Genomic DNA, 17720 nt, shown 5'->3' on the forward strand with positions numbered 1-17720 from the left:
GATACGGAGTCGGTATGTGATGTTGATGATGGTGAAGATGCAAGCTCAAGTTTTTAGGAAATAAGTGAAGAGGATAGAGTCGATGAGTGCATCAATTTGTATTTATAGATGAGAGTGGGAACTATAGTATATTGTAATGAATGCATTTACAAAAATAGGAACCTTCAAGACAAAACACTTGCTAAAAGAGAGAGAGTAGAAAAATAATTTTACCTCACATGTTGATAGATAAACACAATTGTCATGCTTGAAAATCTTGATTCTTTCCATTTGGTGGCTTACCATGTAGGTAGCATAAGGTGCAAGCAATTTGATTGCATAAGGTCCTCATATATGATGATATCTCGACATGGCATGGATGTGGAAAGGAAAATAACTTCTTGCTATGGTATTTATATCCGCTACAAGACATGCCATAAACAATTAGTTTGTTGAAGTCGTGGGTCCTGATATATAAAATTGTTGTCGTTGTTTCCATCGAGCATATATCGCTGTTAGGAGTTTTTTGGAATAAGTGATTGCGCATATGTACATACACATGCGTGGTGCATCGAATAAAGGATTGCCCATTTTCCAGAGCCGGGTGGCTACGTGGGGCCTATATGTGTACAGGTAGGGCAGCAAGGTCATAGTGCATCGATTTTCACTATCACCAATACCATTGTGTTTTTTTTATAATAAAGAGGAGTTGGTAGAGTGTAAAAATTCTCGAGGAAGCTATCCATGGGCCGATGCCATGAGGTAAGCAGGTGCGTCAGATGGCATCTAGTGGCATCAGGAGGTCGAATGGGGTCAATACTTGCACGTGGGTAAGGGAGGACACAACGTGGGTGTTTTCTTGTGATGATTATGCAAAAATATCATCATGAGGACTATAATTGGGGGACTTCATGTGGTTGTGGGATGCATTATTGAAAAAAGTTGAGTGTCAGGTGTGCAGATGATGCAAAAATGTAACAAAAATGCACTGCGTGGTCAGATTTTCGCCTATTCCGGGTCCGTTTGAGGTCAACTAAAATTCCAAAGGTGACCAAGGGATAAAGTGAAGTGTGGATACTAAAAAACCTGAGAAAAAGACCAGAAAAACATGGAGAGAAGAGGAGGAACAGCCGCAACTGAGTTTTTGCTGTTTTTGGAGCCTGTTTTGGCCATAAACTGCTCATCCGAGGTCGGATTTGAGCACTTTGACATTGTAGACTAGGATTTTGGGCCATTCCAGACGTGATGGCGCTGTCCATTTTTTCAAACTCCTCATTGGGTTTCTTCCTCTACTCAAATTTGTAATTGTATCTGGCATATTTCATCCATATTGTGTGAGCTATTTGCCCCATTGGTGTTGGCCCAAGCTCAATTGTATCTAATCATAAAAAATCTTCCTCTTTTGAGCTGAGTTTTTTGGGTGTGTGTGTGTGTGTTTGTCTTTGTGTTGAGGGGGAAAATGGATAGTCTCTCTCCTCTCATTCCATCGGGTGTTCCCTGTCTTGGCCAGGTGGGTTGTGTAAGCCGAGTGGTGCCCCATAGTGTGTGTGTGTGTGTGTGTATCATCCCAAGAGTGTGTGTCGAACCATTATAGAGGAATTATGTGTGTTTCCATCCCGCTCACGTTCTTTTGGTGCCCCCACTGAGGATCTTCTTCGAGTACCTTCAGCTTCGGGATTACAGGTTGTAGATTGCAGATTACACATTACAGATTATAGGTTACAGGTACAGGTACAGGTGATTCACACAGGTACAGGTAGCTGGAGTAGAGTGATATACTGGCAAGTGGAAGTCACTTGGAGTTGCCGTGGGTATGCATCAATTGGTGCCTATTTGAGCGCATTGTCTTGTATTGTACGCTACTTGTGGATACTACCATTGTATGCCTTTGTGGAGACATACTTGGTTTTATTTGGCAGTCCCAACCATTTATGAGACTTGGTCTAGAAAATAGTCATTTATGAGATTTGACTATACGAGATTTGCATAAGCTTTCGTGAGAGGGTTGATAGCGTAAGGTTTTATTGAGCTAGGGAATTCTCAAATGTGAGATCCTTTCGGTGATACAGGTGGCTAGAGCACCCTTTTGTGACCTCCCCATAGGCTATGTACTAGTGATTTCTACTTGATGCTTGGGTTCTATTGTTGGCAGGTTATGCTTACATATATAGTCTATATTTTGGGTTCTTATTTCTCTACTTCTGGGAAAACTCTATCAATATTTTTCCAAGTTGTGATGGCTGGTTTTTTGTCTTTTGAGCCATTTATACTGTTATGTTGCTGAAATTCTGGCAAAATCAGAGGATAAGTCAGGTGTGCCTTCTTGGGAGCTGCATGGTTGGCTTTAATGGATGATCAAAATGGACCTCAATTAACTCCTTTTCATTTAACACAAAGAATCCAAATAATGTTCATGTGTCCAGGAAGATTTTTTTCTAGCAGCGCATAGTCTTTATGTTCCGGCCAAGAAGATTAAGAGAGATACTGGAATGCCCTTTGCCTATTGTAATTTCGATGATTAACTATGAAAACTCATTTGATGTACGTGTGTTTGTCCTTATCTAAAGTTGAGCTCCATTGAATTTTCTGGTGATTGGGTCAGTAAAAAGTTTGGATTCTTGCATGAGTGTTAGAAGGGGTTCTCAACGCATTAAAAATTGAGTAGCCATGGATTTATCTTATCCGAAATTTCATGGAAGAAGTGATGAAGATGTGAAAGAATTTCTGGAAAACATGGAGGTTGCCTGCATTAGCAATCAGATTCACAATACTACACAAATGTTACGTCTTCTCTAAATCTATTTGAAGAGTGATGCACAAGTTTGGTCCAAAGCATTTGAAGAGGAGTTGCGTGTGGCGGATCAACCTATGAGATTAAGTTGGGACAATCTACGGCATGGATTGGAAGTGAAGTTTGTGAAGACAGAAGATATTGAAAAAGTGTGGCAAGAAGTACATGATTTGGTGCAAAGGGAAGGTGAGCCAGTAGATGCGTACATACGTAAGTTTTCAACGGCATGGGAGAGGATGTGCAAGGCCTTACCACCACAGGTACCCCCACCTAACATGATGAAGTAGGACAGGTTTTTGGCTAGTCTTTGGGAGAATTTACGTTGGAGAGTGGAGCTAAAGAAGCCTAGGACATATGAAGATGCACTAGAGGTAGCGAGGAACAAAGAGTGGAAGCTGAGAAGAATGAGTCAGCTGGGAGTAGAGTCTTTTCCCAAGAGGTCTGAGTTTTAGCCTATGGATTCTTTGCAAGGTCGCATGCCAGGGGTTCATCATGAACCAATGGTTTTTGTTACTCCTCAAGTTATGCCAGCAGTGGTCACTACATCAATGCAAGATGATGGGCTAAGGAAAGACATGAGGCAAGTGGTAGATTTAATGAAAAATCTTAGCCTAAACATGCTAGGTAATGTGGAAAATAATCGAGGTCGGGAGAGGTTTGCAAATCAGCCAGGAGGTGAAGAAAGACCTAGGAATGGTGTTGGACAATGCAATGGTAGGTTTTGGAGGCAGACGTCCACGTGTTATAATTGCGGAGAGTTGAGCCACATCATCCTGCAATGTGATAAGCCACCAAGGATGGGGGGAGACATGTATCCATTGCCAAGACAGGTGCTAGCTAGGTCAAATGATTATGGCATTGAAATTAAGGGAGAAGAAGGAACCGGTGGATTAACCCAAGAGGAAAAGGGAAAGACAAAAGTGATAAGTATGGTCACCTTGGAGAAGGCAGCAAAGCTGGAGGATACATTAGTGCTTGGCTAGAGAATGTGAGGTTGTTACAGCTAGCAGAAAATAGTTGAAAAATTGCAATCAGACTTCAAAAGTGCACACAGACTTCAAGAACTTTAATATATAGTCATTGACCAATAAAGAGAAGATTATTACCGTGTTGTCCTAATATCCATGCACCTCTAGACCAAGGTGTGTGGGGTTCGGACCTCGCTAGAGAATGTGAGGTTGTTAAAGCTTGTAGTTATAACAACTAGAGTGTTTTAATTATTTGTTGCATCATTGGTAGATAAATTATGGAAGATAGGATGGCGTGTCCTTGTGCACATTGCAAGCATTAGATCTTTCAAAAATGAAAAATCTACGACCAACACATACGCAATCACAACCTCTTTCCAATAGATCAAGTACAAGACCTGCGTTATCGATCTCATGGTCTAGAGATTGAAGGTCAAAGTCCGCAAGTAGATATTGCTCCAACTTCATCCCAGAGAAGACAATTTTCAAACGAGCAGCCATCGACTGAGTCTTCCCAACCAATACCTGAAGCAGCATTTCAATAAGTAGAGATGGAGCAGATGTTCGATGCGTTCTTTGACATTGATTCCAACATAGAAGGCGCCAACGTTAAACGCAGTACTGTGGACCAACCTCAGCCATCTCGTTCATTGCGACTGCATGATGAGGGCGAGATGATGCAAAGTCTTGCATGCATGTCGCTCTACATTGGTACAAAAATCTTAGTTCTCCATACTGCATTGGCAATGCTTAATTTGCAGTTTGTTTACGGTTGGTCTGACGCCTCAGTCATCATAAAGCTTTTTAGGTAAAATATTTATCGTAAGCATGGTAAAGTGCAAATTACAGTTCATATAAAGTGATCAAAGGGATGATTTGTTCATGTAACATCGGGTTGCTGAATGAGCAAATCTTGCCAGAAGGGAATCACATGCCTCCTACCCGTCCTTCTGCTAAAAATCTTCTTACTAATTTGGGCTTGGATTATCAGAAAATACATGCATGTCCTATTGATCGTATACTTTGTCGCAATGAGTATGCAAACCTGGAACAATGTCCCAATTGTGGATCAAACAGGTACAGGGAGGACACACAGGGAAAATTTATCCCAGCAAAGGTCCTTTGAAACTTTCCTATCATTCCAAAAATAAAGAGTATGTTCAGATGCAAGTCCATAGCTGCCTTGATGACATGGCACTCAAATACTAGATCGACAAATGATGTTATGCGGGTACCCGCTGACTCTCGTGCATGGAAGCACATAGAGGAAAGTTGGCCTACATTTAAGAACGAGCCTTGATGTATCCGCTTTGGCTTGGCAATGGACGGAGTAAACCCATTCGGATTACAGAGCTCTTCATGGAGCACGTGGCCTATTTGTCGGTTAATTATATTCTTCCACCATGGCTCGCTATCAAGAAGGGCCATTTGTTGTTGTCATTGATCATCCCAGGAAACTACAAAGCAAAGAACATGGACGTCTATCTGGCACCACTTATAGAAGAGCTCCAAATCTTGTGGACAGGAATCAATGTGGTTGATATGTCTCAACCAATCGGACGACGGAATGTACATGTACAAGGCATTCTCATGTGGACCATATTAAAGATAAACATATCAAACTTTCTAAATCTAAGATAAACATAGATAAAAATCAAAGATAAACATATCAAACTTTCTAAATCTAATCTTCAAGATTTCTCGGAGAGTTCCACGAGGAAATCATTGATATCATAAGAAGGAAGCGACAAGATTTAACAGAGTCTATCCAATCAGAGGCTAAAGAGAGTGCTTCAAATACACATGTGATACAAATACAACAAATAGATGAAGATGAGAATTTTGTAAGCTGCTCTACCAGTCTTCGGCGGTAGAAATAGGCATGTTAAATTTGAAGACGAAGATGAAGACGAAGCCACTCATAAGAGGCACTATTCTAGAAACCATTGGGCAAGGGCTACAATAGAAACCTTGGTTAAGGTGGGAGATCTTGAGGAGCCTTATGTGGCCTTGATAGACCATGGTTCAAAGATTAACCTCATGTCCAAGAGTCTCTATATGAAGGGAAAGTGGCCAATTGATACTGACCATGGGTGGATGATTAGGGCTGCAAACAACTCATCTGGGGATCTCTATGGTTCTTGTCAAAATTTTAATGTAACCATAGGGTATGTGAAAGGTGATCAAAATTTATTTGTTTTAAGAGATGTCAAGCTATCCTCTAATCCTTGGACAACCATACATCACCGCAGTGCGAATGGAGACAAAAGTATTGGATAATGGATCTGCCTATGCCAGGGTCAAAAGAAAAGATGGAAAACCAGTTGTTCAATTCTTAACAGTTTGCGTTGACCATGAGCGAAATTGTGACAGCTTAAGGGACCATTCTCTACCAAAACCAAGCAAGGAGTTTCGAGATCAAAGGGAGATGAGCGGTTTTGGCCGAGTACCATTGTAAAGCGAGAGTGTAGTGGTACATAAAGAAAAAGGGTCTCGCTTGATCCGAAAGGAGAGGAAGCTTTTTCTACAAGTGCCCTGGTAGAAAAGGATGGATCAGTATCTTTCACAAAGCTTGGAGATTTAAAGAAAGGACAAAAACAATACGTAAATAGTGTACAGAGAAAATACAAAAACCATAATTTGCAAGATGAAGACGAGTACATTTCAAGTGTTTTTTATGAGGTTTGTTTTGTAGATACTATGGGAGATCTCAATGCTATAACAAGTTCTAGTTTCCAACAAGGAAATGACTTGGTAAAATTAGCTTCTATGGACATGTGCAAAAATATCTAGAAGTGCGAGTGGAGACGAAGTACAAAACTATAGCAAAGAAGGTGAAACCAGTGGCATTGCCTTTGCCTAGAGATTGCAAGGAAACGATGGATCAGGCTTTTTTGCAACCTAGTCTCCAAGATTAAAAAAGAATTGGACACAAGTTTACGCAAGAGTCATTGAAGATGTTAAAAGTTGGAGGCAATGATCCCTTGACATAGATTGAAAGAAAATGCTTTGAGCAGACACTCTCCAAACATGAAAAGATAAAGATGGGGATCTTGGAACCTTCATGTGCCCCCAACTCAAGCAGATGGTTCATAGTACCAAAGAAAAAGGGAGCTCTACGTTTCATTCAAGACATGCAGCCTGTCAACAAAGTCACAATTACGAATATGGGTACAGGGCCAATTGTAGATGATTTTGCAGAAGCATTTGCAGGAAGGGCAATATATTCTATGGGGGATTTGTATTCAGGGTATGATTAGACAACTAGCAACGGAAAGTAGGGACTTGACTACCATGAGAACACCCTTGGGTTTGGTACGGATGTGCACCTTACCGCAGGGAGCAACCAACTCGGTTGCGCACATGATGAACGGTATGAACAAAGTCCTTCGTGACTTCATACCTCAAATTACAATGCCTTTTCTTGATGACATTCCAATCAAAGGATGCGACTTAGCTAAAAAAGATGAGGCTTTGGATTCGAGGGGGTGCTGTAAATATGTAGCAAACCACATCAATGATTGTGATGGAATTTTAACAAGGCTGGAAGAAGTGAACCTTACATTATCTGGGTAAAAGTCAGTGTTTGGGGTTGAAGAAATATTGATAGTGGGACATCTTTGTAATCCTCATGGCCGCCGACCTTGTCCAACTAAAGTGGATGCAATACAGAGGATGAAGGAAGTATGCGTAAATATCACGGAGGTGGGAAGGTTTCTAGGTGCATGTGTCTTCTATCTCATATGGATTCCACATTATGCACATGTTTCAGATCCTCTTTATCAATTGCTAAGGAAGAATCAAAGGTTTCAATGGAATGATGTACATGTAAAAGCTATGAGGAAGTTGAAGCAATTGTTTCTATCTTCATCAACTTTGAGGAAGATTGACTATGAGCGTGGAAGACCAGTGATTGTGACAGTAGACACTAGTCCAATGGGAATTGGATGGGTAGTAGGACAAGATGATGAATAGAAACACAAGTATGTGGTGAGGTTTGGGGCCAAGGTTCTAAGCTCTTGCCAAAGAGCATATCCATAGGTAAAAAGGGAGTTATGGGGGGTGGTTACAGCATTAAAGTGTGACAAAGAGTACTTCATTGGAGTATCTGCAGTTGTGCAGACTGATTGCTTACCACTTCTAGGGATGATTGCAAGCTGCTCTACTCCTGATATTGCTATGCTTAGGTGGATTGCTTATATAAAGTCCTTGAACCCAGAGTTGAATAACATTGTAGGAAAAGACAATGCAATGGCATAGATACTTTCAAGGGCAAGGTATGAAGATGAGGATGATATGATTGATGGGGGAGAAGATGTGGGCACAAAATTCTTCAAAATTTCTCATGCAAAGTGTGATGATATATGCATTGTATCTTCGCTTGAGTCCTTTTCAGAGGAGTTCTATAAGAATGAATGGTTGCTCATAGGTCGCTACCTGAGTACTTCACAAAAGCAAGATGATTGGAGTGAATCAGAATCCAAAAGGATTAGAAAGAAAGCATATGGACTATTCTTGAGGGATCGCTACTTATGGAAACATCCTAAAAGAAGAGATGGGACTCCATTACGAGTAGTATGTGATAAGCCTACTCAACTCAAATTTATCAAAGAGCTTCATGAAAGCCTATATTCTGGACATCGAGGTGTATGGTCTACTTTTTTCAAAGTTAAAGTGAGATATTGGTGGAAAGACATGTATAGGGATGTAGCGGATTTTGTGGAGTCTTGTGTCACATGCCAAATGTATTTCAATGTACGTCATTGTGATGGATTGCATCCTACATACCCATTAGCCATGCACTATAAATGGGTTGTTGATCTAGTCACAATGCCTTTAGGACTTTGGAAAATGAGATACTTGGTACTTTCATGAGAAGATTTGACAAACCAAGTGGAAGGGTGTGCATTGAGGACAAAAACTACAGAAGTTGTTTGTAAATTTTTGCTTGAAGATCTAATTTGCTGCTATGGTTGTGTGGGAAAGATAGTTGTTGATAGAGGTGAGCTAGATGCATATGAAGCAAGGGATTTCTTTACGTGAATTGGTATCAAGCTAGCCCTAACATGTGTTTATAATCCAGAGGGAATGGGAAAAGTGAAAGAGGACATCCGTTGTTGTCAAAGCTTTGGCTAAGGCATGCAAAGGTAGAATGCGTGAGTGGCCAAGGTTGCTACCATATGCTTTGTGGGTTGATTGTACAACTCATAGCTCAGTGACTGGTTACATGCCTACTGAATTTATGTATGGTCAGAAGCCAGTCATGCCAATTGAGGATGTAGTTCCTACTTGGAACATGCTACCTTGAAGATGGTGTGGAAAATCTACTTGCTTTGCGCATAAGGCAATTGGAAAGAAGACAGGAAGACATAGACATTTGTAAATCTCTATTAAAGGATGCAAGACTAAAGGATAAAGATAGGTTTGATAAAAGAAATAGGCTTCGACCAAAGCCTATTGAAGAGGGTGATTGGGTCCTAATGTACGACAGTAGCCTTGACAACCAACACACCACACAAAGAAAACTTGCAAAAAGGTGGTTTGGTCCCTATGTTGTCAAACATGTGCATGGAAATGCTATATATACTTTGAGGGAGCTCGATGGAATAGAGCTTAAAATTCCCATAGCAGGCAAAAGAATCAAGATGTTCAAGAGTAGACATGATAATGATCCTTTTGATTCACAACAAGATGATGATGAAGATCGTAATGACATTTCTACAGATGAGGATGAAGATGCAGAGGATGATTTTCCAGACTTTACAGAAGATGAAAATGACATCCAAATATTTGTGGATATTAATGAAGATTAAACCTATACAGGGAAAATGTTGGCACATGCCGGAGGATGTTCAGGTTTAGAGGGGGTGGATGTCCTGCCGTGGCACATACATAGTGTGAAATAAAAACATTCACCTCAATTTTTACACTTCTCGATGCATGGAAAGAAAAACAGTAATGTACATATCGTGATATATGCTAAAGCGGCTACTGCGGTTGCTATCATGTACATACCTATCCGGGGAGTCGTGGCCCTAGATGTGGCTCATTTGGGTGCTTTTTCACTTGATAAGATGCCTAGTTTGTTTTGACAATGTACATAGTCCAAGTGTTTCATGGTGGCACACTCATCTCGCCTACAAAGACTGATGCGGGTAAAAGCTGCCAAAAATAGCAACTAACAGACGCCGTTGCAGAATTGCATGGAAAGTGACCCAAAATGGTATATTGATGAAAAAGGATACTTATCTATGCTTTTTATGCTTATGTGAGTGATCCCACAAATCTAGGGATTTTCTTGACTCCATTTGGGATTTTTCGAATAAAAAATGAGCTGAAAATGGCTTAGTTTTGGTCCAAAGTGGCAAAATGGCCCAAAAATTGACACATCAGCTCATATTTCCGTGGCGAAGAGAGAGAAGGGGGATTTTTATAGAAAAACCTGCAATCTATCACTACTATGTAATGGCTTCCATGGTTGCTCAATCTATGTGTAGGGCAGTCCCGCCTCTTCGCAGTCTTGTATCTGAGCTTGTGAGGGAGTGAATTAGGGTTTCCCCTTATCAAAATGGTGTGTGGGATTCACTTTAGAAGCTCATAAATCTTTGCAAAATCAGAAAATTGTCGTCGTGAGGTGGAAGCTCGAGCATTCCTTTCAAGTGTTTGATTCTACGACTATGTAATTGGGGGCGAGCCTACATGATACCATGAAAGAGGTTTGGGTTTTGATTGAGAATTGTGCTTTTATGAGCATTGAGGTTTCATGGCTGAAACTTAAGTGTTTTCAAATGGTCTTTTAAAGTGAAATTGAATGTGATTTGGTGATCCTCTTATCATAATCTCAACTACCAAAACAAGATATTTCCAAGCACGATAGGAAAGAGGGTTTGTGACTTTGCTGTCGCGAATGCTCTTAGATTCTTTATCAACCTTAGAAAGAGGGTTGGTAATTCTCCACAAAGTGTTTGTGACTCTCATCACAAACTCTCACAGCCAGAGGTTTTGCACCTTCCCAGCTAGACTGCACACATTCCGACAACGCGCTTCCAGAGGAAGTCTGTCGACGATGTTCTGGCGAAGCAAGAGTGGAATGGAGTGGCGTAGGACCCTGTGATAATGGGAGTGGGACCCTGTGATGCAAGGGGAGTAGGACCGTGCAATGGAATAGGAGTAGGACAATAGGAAGGGAGAGTAGAGGGAGGTTCCGCGGTGCAAGGCTCTGTAGGTAAGGAGTCCCTCCCTGACTCCCCCATGGTGTAGTCTACGAAAAACATCCGTAGGTCACAAGCTACTGCAGAGTGTAGCGGCCAAACAAATCCTCCGTCGAACAGAGCTACTGATCTCGTGAAGAGATAGCCCGCTGTAAGTCAGGATCTACTACCGGTGGAGGAACCTGAGAAGGGTAAGTGTAGGATGGCCATGCCTATAAAAAATAACAAAAAAAAACCTATGAGACTCATGGTTTATGGTTAACTACGTAGAAACATTATTTATTTCTATGCTTGTTCTCACCGACTCAAAACTCGGGTCAATTGGAGGCGATGTCTACACTGATTGGGAGCCCACCTGGATGTGAACCAACCAAAAGAAGAGCCAGTTGGCTGCACCTCACAAGTTGGTCTCTTGTATGACATCTACATTACAAAGAGCAATATAAGATTAATCTTTCTCCCCTACTCACTCATCTATAAATACGTACACAAGTATATTAGCACACAAACACGTAGATACATATACATACTAGTAGACCTAAGTAGAGGCTAGTAGTGCCAAAGGTCAACTGAACCTCTTTAGATATCATCGCCGTCTCAACCGTGTTAAAACCAAAGGTACATTGCGGTAATCCATGCATGAGTGGATCAATGACCGCAACGCCAAGATTAAAAAAGGACTATATCCAAGAGGAAGCGTCTAACCTTTGGGTGCTATGCTCCCGTACTTAGTGCCTGCATACATGCATAGAAAAATATATATTTACACACATATATATGTTATGGTTGTAAATGTAGCCATCGTTTTGTGTTGGCTACACCTAGATTCAACGTCTAAGTGATCAATTGATCGTAACGTTGCCGTGCCATGGCACGTACATAGTGTGAAATAAAAACTTTCACCTCATTCTTGACACTTCTCGATGTATGCAAATCAAAGCAATCATGTAAATATTGTTATATATGTTTAAGCCTCTATTGCGGTCATTATCATGTACATACCTATCCGAGGAGTCGTGGCCCTGGGTGTGGAACATTTGCGTGCTTTTCCACTTGATAAGATGCTTAATTTGATTTTACAATGTATATATTCCAAGTGTTTCATGGTGGCACACTCATCTCGCCTATAAAGACTAATGTGGGTAAAAATTGCCAAAAATAGCAGCTAACAGGCGTCGTTGCAGAATTGCATGAAAAGTGACCCAAAATGGTATATTGATAGAAAATGACGCTTATCTATTCTCTTTATGCTTGTGTGAGTGATCCCACAAGTTTAGGGATTTTTCTTACTCCGTTTGGGATTTTTCGCATCAAAAATGGCATTTTTTTGATAAAAAATGAACTGAAAATGACCTAGTTTTGGTCCAAAATGAAAAAATAGCCTAAAAATTGACACATCAGCTGAAAATGCCGTGGGTAAGAGAGAAAAAGACCAGAAATTTTGCACTACTGTGTAATAGGTTCCATGGTTTGCCAATCTATGTGTCCTGCAGTCCCGCCTCTTCGGAATCTTGTATCTGAGCTTGTGAGGGAGTGAATTAGGGTTTCCCCTTATCAAAATGGTGTGTGGGCTTCACTTTAGAAGCTCATAAATCTCTACAAAATCAGAAAAATTTTGTTGTGAAGGTGGAAGCTTGAGCATTCCTTTCAAATGTTTGATGTTACGACTATGTAATTGGGGGCAAGGATACTTGATACCATGAAAGAGGTTTGGGTTTTGATTGAGAATTGTGCTTGTATGAGCATTGGGGTTTCATGGCTGAAATTTTAGTGTTTTTCAATGGTATTTTAAAGTGAAATTGAATGTGATTTGGTGATCCTCTCATCATAATTTCGACTACGAAAACAAGCAGACTCCAAGCACGATAGGAAAGAGGGTTTGTGACTTTGCTGTCACGAACACTCTTAGATTTTATGTCACCCTTAGAAAGAGGGTTGGTGAATCTCCACAAATGCTTTCTCATGAAGTGTTTGTGACTCTCATCACGAACGCTCATATCCAGAGGTTTCTGCACCTTCCCAGCTAGACTGCACACATTCCGACATTTCTCATAAATTCGACACGAAGCAGGTGGGTTGGGGGTTCAAAAACTTGGTTTGAAAGGTTTAATTAAAAATAATTAAAGCTATGGATCATCAAGAGCAACAAGGCATGCGTTTTGATCAAAGCACAATGCAAATGTTTCAAGCATTCGCCATGTTTATGTAACAACAACAGGCTGCAGAAAGAAGGGAAGTGTCAGCAACGAAATCCCTTCAAGATATTGTGAACAAAATGGACCAATTTGAAGGGAAATATGTCACAAAGTTGCTTTGTGGTTATGTAAAGGAGATGGAGCTACAACAGGTTCCAGAGGTGGACATGATTCGTAGTTTTGAGCTTGTTGTGATCCCCGAGATTAGAGACCATGTAAGGGGAATCAAGGAGGAGCATGGAGAAGGTTGGGAGCAATTCAAATTATCCCTAAAGGAGGAATACTTCATGGAGGACTCTGAAAGGGTTATGAAAAGGACCTTCTTGGAATGGGTTGCAAAGCCAAAAGAAGGACTTTCCATCACCGAAGTGCTGAGAGAGTTTGAGTGGCGCTATGCTCAGTTGTCAAGAATAGAGCAGGCTACTTTGGATAGTGAAAAGACTGAATTGTTCCTTCAAGCTGCATGTCATGATCTCCAAGAAAATCTAGAGCTACTTCTTGAACACAAGAATACAAAACAGGGTCTAAAGGCTGAGTGGAAAGAGGTTGAAGACACAGTCTCATTGCTTGCTAAGAGGCAACGTCGTAGGGACAAGATGGTGGTGAATGGTACTACATCTCCTCCTATCACGTCAAAGATTCCACCAAAGCCTACTATTGTGAGTCCAGAAGGTGATAATTCAATGCTTGATGAGCTTATTAAGGGCATGCGAGAAATGAAGTTAAAGCTAACAAGGCTTGCTGCAGGACAAAATCCCAAAGCAAAAAAGGATTTGTGCAGAGATGCATATGGTGTTATGGCATAGACCATGGCGGAAGGGATTGTGATAGCTTTAGTGATGCCTTAAAAAGAGATCTTGTGTTTTTTAAGGATGGCAAGATCCATCTGCGGGAGGAAGGTATGCCATTAGGAACGAAATTTGGAAAAGGAGGTATGCGGAAGTTAGTGGAGGATATGGCAACTAGTCATGCTATTTCTGCAGTGGAGGTTGCTACCTATGGGGCAAGGATAGAGCTAATTCCAAAGAAAGTTTTAAAGTATACTCCAGCTGATTTTGAGGAGGTTGATAGCTTGTGGCCATATGCAGTAGCCTCAGCCGAACAAGGGAAGGTAACTAAACATGTATTATATGAAGCTCGTGATTTCATACTCCATACAACATGTTGGAATCACCCTGTGGACTCTTTATCAATGTATGCCTATCTTGCAAAATGCTATAACAATGAAGCAATTGTGGAAGAGAAGCGCATACGTGAGAATGGAGATGCAGATCCTTCTTCTTCAAAGAGGGTTACAAGAGATGGTGGAAGAAAGGATCCAAGACCTTCTTATGAGGCTCCACCACATGTGCCTCCTCCTCATGAGATTCCTATGGAGGAGGCATCTACAGGGAAGAAGAAAGAGCAAGGAAAAGCTGAAGCAAAAGGCCCTGCATACAAACTACAATCTGACATTGAAGCTGCCACAAACTTAAAGTATGTATTCGAGGAAAGGATTTTGAATAACAAAGTTGAGTTTACCTTGGGTGAGGTTCTTGGCATTTCTAAACGCGAGTTTCATGAAGAAATTATAAATATTATAAAAGGAAAGAGACAAACGCTCACTGAGTCTATTCCTCCACAGTCTCAGGGTGAAGGGGAGTCACTTATGGCACATGGAATACATGTCCAAGAGAGTGATTGTGATGAAAGTGTGGTAGGATTCTACCAGTCTTCTCAAAGAGATGCACATGCTAGATTTGCAGATGATGATCATGATGATGAAGCCTCCTACAAAAGCCACTACTCCGAAAGTCATTGGGCAAGAGCTACAACAAAAACCTTAGTCAAGGTGGGTGATCTTGAGGAGCCATATGTTGCATTGATAGATCATGGCTCTAGATCATGGCTCTGAGATTAATCTTATGTCCAAGAGTCTTTACATGAAGGGTAAGTGGCCAATAGACATAGACCATGGGTGGATGATTAGAGCTGCAAATAACTCATCGAGAGTAGGGATTTCATTAACGTGATCACGTTAGTAACATTGAGTGATCACATTTTAAAATACGTGATCACGTTAAATATTCACGTGACTTCCCTTTAACCTATAGAAATTGTCGGATTTAGTATGCCCACTGGGGTTTTTAAATTTCTTGTTGGGTTCTGTTTAACATTCTTATAGTCTCCCAATGGGCCTATTGAGAAAAACTCATACCCCGACGAGGTTTTGGTGGGTTTCCATGTCACCATTTATTGGATTTTTTGTGATCACGTTAATTGTGATTATGTGAATGTGATAATAAACATTGTGATCACAAGAAATTTCATGTGATCACGTAAATATTAAATCCCTGATCAGGAGAGTTGTATGGGGCTTGTCCAAATGTGAAAGTGACGATTGGTAATGTGAAGGATGAGCAAAATTTCTCTGTGCAGGAGATGTCTACCTATCCTCTTATCCTTGGGCAGCCATATATCACAGCCGTTCACATGGAAACAAAGGTCTTGGAAGATGGTTTGCTTATGCTAGGGTAAAGAGCAGAGATGGGAAGGGAGCTACGCAATTTTTGATTGTGTGTGTGAATCAAGAGAGGAATCGCAATAGTCTTTGTGAGTATCCTCTACCAAAAGCGAACAAAGAGTACAGGGAGACAAGGGTTTTGGCCATGTACCATTGTGAAGCAGGATTGCAATGGTACCAGAAGAGAAACATTCTCGCCTAGCCCAAAGTGAGAAGAAGCTTTTTCTACAGGTTTCTAGGGATTAGCAGAGCATGGGTCAGTATGTTTTTTGAAGCTTGAGGATATGAAAACAAGTGCATGACAATATGTATATAGTGTACAGAAATACATGAAAGAAAATGGTGTCAGAGAGGATAGTGAATACATTTCAGGTTTCTTTGAACAAGTTTCTCATGTAGATACTATGCTTGAGCTTGAAGCTATAATGGATTCTAGCATGCAAGATGGAACCCACATTGTGGAAGTATGCTCTATGTAAATGTATGATGTGATTCAGGCTTTTGAAGATAAAACAGATTTCAATGCTAATGAAGGACCGGAAGTGCGTGTGGAGACCAAGTACAAAATGGTGGCAAAGAAAGTGAGACCAGTGGCCTTACCTTTACCATCAGATTGCAGGAAAAAGCTAAAGCAAGCTTCTTTGCAGCCGAGTCTCAAGGATTCAAAAAGAACTGGACACAAGTTCACAATGGAATCCCTAAAAGAGATAAAATTTGACTGTGAGGAGTTTTTAACAGAAGAAGAGTTTTAAAGAAATGCTTTCAAGACATGGTAAGGATTTTGATTTCCAGCCACATGAGGTAGGGTGTGTTGATCCTAATGTTGTTGCACCTATGGTGATCTTCACTATCCCTCATGTACCTTGGAATCTATGCCCAATTCCGGTTCTGAAAGCACATTTGCCAAAGTTAATAGAACAACTCAATGAAAAGGTTAGCATGGGTATCTTGGAGCCTTCTTGTGCGCCATATTGAAACAAGTGGTTCACTGTGCCAAGAAGAATAGAGCTTTGCGATTCATACAAATTATACAACCTGTAAACAAGGTTACCATCAGGAATGTGGGTGACCTATAGTGTATGAATTTACAGAGGCGTTTTCAAGAAGGTCAATTTACTCAATGGGAGATCTCTATTCAGGGTACGATCAATTTCAGCTAGATGTTGAGAGTAGAGATTTGACGACTATGAAAACACCTTTGGGACTGGTAAGGATGTGTACCTTACCTCAAGGAGAAACAAATTCAGTTGCACATATGATGAATGGGATGAACAAGGTCCTACGTGACTTCATACCTCAAATCACAATGCCATTTCTTGATGATGTGTCCATCAAAGGATGTGAAGACAAAGAGGAAGCTATGGATTCAAGGGGGTGCCGTAAGTTTTGTTGCAGACCATATCGAAGATTGTGAGAAGATTTTTTCAAGGCTGGAAGAAGTTAATCTTACCCTGTCAGGGCAAAAATCTGTATTTGGAGTTAATGAAGTGTTGATTATGGGGCATATGTGTGGTCCTTATGGTAGAAAGCCTTGTCCAAAAAACATGGATGCAATAAAAAACATGAAGGAAACATGTACAACTATAAATGAAGTTCGAAGATTTCTTAGTCATTCCGTCTTCTATCTTATTTGGATACCACATTATGCACATGTAGCAGATCCCCTTTATAGGTTATTGAGAAAGAAACGGAAGTTTCGATCGGAAGAAGAGCACACAAAAGCCATGAGAAAGCTAAATAAGCTACTTCTTTCATCGCCAACCTTGAGAAAGGTAGACTATGCATGTGAGAGACCTGTCATTGTGACAGTGGGCACGAGTCCTATAGGGATAGGATGGGAAGTAGGGCAAGATGATGATGAAGGAAAAAGGTATGTGGTGAGATTTGGAGCCAAGATTCTGAGTTCTCGCCAACGAGATTATGCACAAGTAAAAAGGGAACTATGGGGGGTGGTTACAACATCGAGGTGTGACAAAGAGTACTTGATAGGGGCATTAGTGGTTGTGGAAATTGATTGTTTTCATCTTCTTGGAATGACAACAAACTGTTTGACTCCTGATATTGCAATGCTGC

This window comes from Adiantum capillus-veneris, chromosome 23 (assembly GCF_014529385.1).
Source record: "Adiantum capillus-veneris isolate H3 chromosome 23, ASM1452938v2, whole genome shotgun sequence".
NCBI lineage: Eukaryota > Viridiplantae > Streptophyta > Polypodiopsida > Polypodiales > Pteridaceae > Adiantum > Adiantum capillus-veneris.